This window comes from Arvicola amphibius, chromosome 3 (genome assembly GCF_903992535.2).
Source record: "Arvicola amphibius chromosome 3, mArvAmp1.2, whole genome shotgun sequence".
Lineage (NCBI taxonomy): Eukaryota > Metazoa > Chordata > Mammalia > Rodentia > Cricetidae > Arvicola > Arvicola amphibius.
The window spans coordinates 57,344,175-57,347,821 of record NC_052049.1 but is presented as its reverse complement, the minus strand read 5'-3'; the positions used below and the strand labels follow the sequence as shown (position 1 = coordinate 57,347,821).

At 37.4% G+C, this 3,647-nt stretch overlaps 1 non-coding gene across 1 annotated transcript; it reads right to left on the bottom strand.

Moving 5' to 3' along the window:
* Positions 1 to 223: 223 nt before the first annotated feature.
* On the bottom strand, positions 224 to 409 carry LOC119810976. The gene has a single exon (XR_005284900.1). It is a non-coding gene; the product is annotated as a U2 spliceosomal RNA (small nuclear RNA).
* Between the last annotated feature and the right edge of the window lie 3,238 nt (positions 410 to 3,647).

The window sequence follows — 3,647 nt, the reverse complement described above, 5'->3', positions numbered from 1 at the left end:
TAATAACATCATCTTGAGAACTATTTGAACACTTGAATAAATACAGGGGATGCACAAATGTGCAATCTGGATCACATCCTAACCCAGGAGGAAAAGAAGATTCTCATAATATATATGCTGCGCATGTGTATATCTTATGTCAATTTCTCATCTTAGCTCATCTTTTCTATGAATTCTTTGACTCCTTCATTTTGATTTGTGGAATCATATTTTTTTTATTTCCTGAGGGGGTTCCTGGAGCTACTGCAATACCAGGACAATGTGTGGAGTGGACAGAGCAAACTCCTTTTCAAACTCCTAATTCCAAAAATCCATGTAATATATTGTCCTCGGATAGAGGACGTATCAGATATTAAGCTGATAAGAACAGATACTACACTTGATCTTCACCAAAAGGCCAAGAAGTGATTATGTGAATCATATTTTTAAATGTTGGGAATCTGAGCTCTTCTCCCAGACATTAGTGCCGTTTCATTTTCATGTTTTTTTCCCCATACTGTGGATCTTCAAATATCTTCTTTGCCTGTGCATGTTGTTTATACATACATTTGAAAGTCATTAAAGAATATATGGTCAGGTGTGGTGACTCACATCTGTAATTTTAGCACTGTAGATGATCCCAGGCTAGCCTGAACTACAAAATGGTATCCTATCTCAAAACAAGCAAATAACACTGGAAAGAGCAACTGTAACACCAAAAGCTGCCAAAGCAAAGATTGTTTTAAGGCTATTACTTGCTTTGTCATGATTATTAATTATATACTTGGTTTATAGTTAAAAATTACTAAATTTATATTTGGTGCAATGAAGAGGTATGTTTTGCTGAATTGTTAAGTATAGATCGGATGTCAATATTTTCATTGCTATTTCTGTTAGAATAATAATTCCCTCCCCCAAATTTCTAAGTCTTAATCTCTGAGATTGTGAATTTTTCCTTGCATGCCTATAATGGTTAATCTTGGTTACCAACTTGACCCCATCCAGAATAAACTAAAAAAACCAAACAAAATAAAACAAAACAAAAAAGAAGCTGCTGAGAGAGAAATTTTCTTGATTGGATCATTTGACGTAGGAAGACCACCCTAAATCTGGGCCTCATCTTCTGGTACCTGCACACATAAAAGACATGGAAGAAGGAAGCTTTTGCTTTTCGCCTACTTGCTTTGGCTCTCATTGAAAATTTCATTTATCCTGCTGCTAAGGCATTTTACTCACTGGTGTTAGAACCTAGATCTTCAAAATTCTGAAATAGACTGAAGACTAGCTGAGACATTCGGTCTCATGGACTCAACAACCACAGGATGCTAGGTCTTTTTTTAAAACATGGATCAACCATTGCTGGAGTAGCCTGTAAGTCACTCTAGTAAATCCCTTTTAAATATACATACACAAATGCATACATATATAGTATGTGTATGTGTTATATGTTATATATATATGTACAAGTCTTATATGTGTTTTATGTTATATATACATATAACATACGTGTGTGTGTTTGTATTTGTGTGTGTGTGTGTGTATGCATTAGGTAGGATTACTATTGTTGTGATGAAACACTATGACCAAAAACAAGTTAGGGAGGAAATGCTTTCTTTCTCTTATGCCTCTACATCACTGTTCACCATCAAAGAAAGTTAGACCAGGAACCTGGAGTTATAGCTGATGCAGAGACCGTGAAGGAATGCTGCTTACTGACTTGCTCTTCATGGCCTGCTCAGTGTGCTTTCCTCTAGAAACAGGGACATCAGCCATCATGGACTGGACCCTCCCCCACCAGTGACCAATTAAGAAAATGCCCTACAGGGTTGCCTACAGCATAATAATATGGAGGTATTTTCACAATTAAAGTGCCCTCCTCTCAGATGCCTCTACATGTGCCAAGCTGACATAAAAAACTAGCCAGGACAATATACATGCATACAAATATAATCATATACACATTTAAATGTAAATGTTAATCCTATTAGTTCTGTTTCTTTAGAGAACCTTGGTTAAGACACAAATAAACCAAACAAACCACTATTCCTTAAATTTGTAACTAAACTAAGCATCTCTAGATGGGAAGATTGTCCCGGGTTATCTAGGTGGGCAAAATGTAGTTACAAGTGTCCCTCTGGAACAAGGTGTTGACAACAGGGCCACCAAAAGAGAAAGAAGAGCAGAAGCAGAAATAGGAGAAATAAGTTTGGCAATACTGTGGTGCTGGGTTTGAAGATGGGGTGTCCCTGAGTCAAAAAGCTTCCAGCAGCCCCTGCAAGTAGAAAAAGGAAAAAAACTAGACAGTTTTATCCAGAGTCTCCAGGGCGGGGGGGCTGTAGCCATGTCAAATTAGACTTCTGACCTTCAGAACTCCGATATGATAAAAGCACATTTTAAGTTTGTGGTATCTCCATACAGCATCAATAAGAACCTCATCCATCAGTCTACCACTGACCGCTTCACCATTTGGTTTATCCATTTTCATTTGCTGCATAGAACTTCAGTTTTGTTATCCCAGATTTATGTTAAAATCCCGAGAGGCTGTGTATAGTATGTAATAACGTTGGAACACTCTCCTGTCTTTATCTTTCACATGAAGTAGATATCATAATGATAATTGGTGCTGGAATAAATTCCCTATCCCAGTGCTCAGGTTTATACACTCATGATAAGACAGAAGAGGTCAAGCCGTTTTATCTTCAGATGGATCATATAGACTCATACAGCTGACTAAAGCTAATTTGTGTATGTGCTGAGGTAAGTCACTTGTGGTTTCATTTGCTCTGCAGAATTGCATAGGCTGCATGCTTTGTGCATTCCTATCTGAGTAAGTCATGAACAAACTGCTGGATAAACTAAGCTTATCACTAGTTTATACCCCAATTCCCAAAACTGTTGAACAAAAGAAAAACTAATGCTGCATTGCGATCTGATTGGAGCTGATGCATAAGAAATTGAACACTACTTAACACTGTTGGGATGGGACAGTTTGCTAATTTGTGGTTCGAAGATAGATACCCATTTGGTTTCCTGCTTCTGATGATCTGTTTGATAAAATGAGGATTTTAAACAAACAACAATGGTCTTTTTAGATCTTGAGTTCAAAGGCCATGTGTGTGGCTTGTCAAAATTTTGATGAAAGCTTTGTTGAAACAAAATAGGCCATTATCTAATCTGCAAGGAAACTCTGGGGGTGGTAAGAAGGAGCCTTTTCTTCAATAGAGTATTTATTTCTCTTTTGACTCATAAACTGTTCAGTGTACACAGCCCACTCAATCTGGGATAATGTTTGCTCTTAGGGCACTGTTAGTGTGAAATGGCACTAGTAATTCTTTTAATATAGTTCTAATATTGAATAACACACACATTTCAAGACATTGTATTCTTTCTTTTTAATGTTTATTTACCAAGAAGCACAGCTATAGCTAAAAGAACCTTCTTCCAATCCCATGCCACAGTAAACTGTTTCTAAAGTTATTTGGGATTTCCATAGGCTACTCTTCAATGTTCTAGTAGAATCAACTTATTCTTGTTTCTCCTCCTCCTGTCTCTTCCTATCAATCACCACCTCTTTTCTGCACTATGGCCCCTTGTAGATGGAATGGCAGAGGGCCGCTTCCTGCCACCCAGCTAGCTTTACCCAAAATAATTACATGGAAACTGTATTC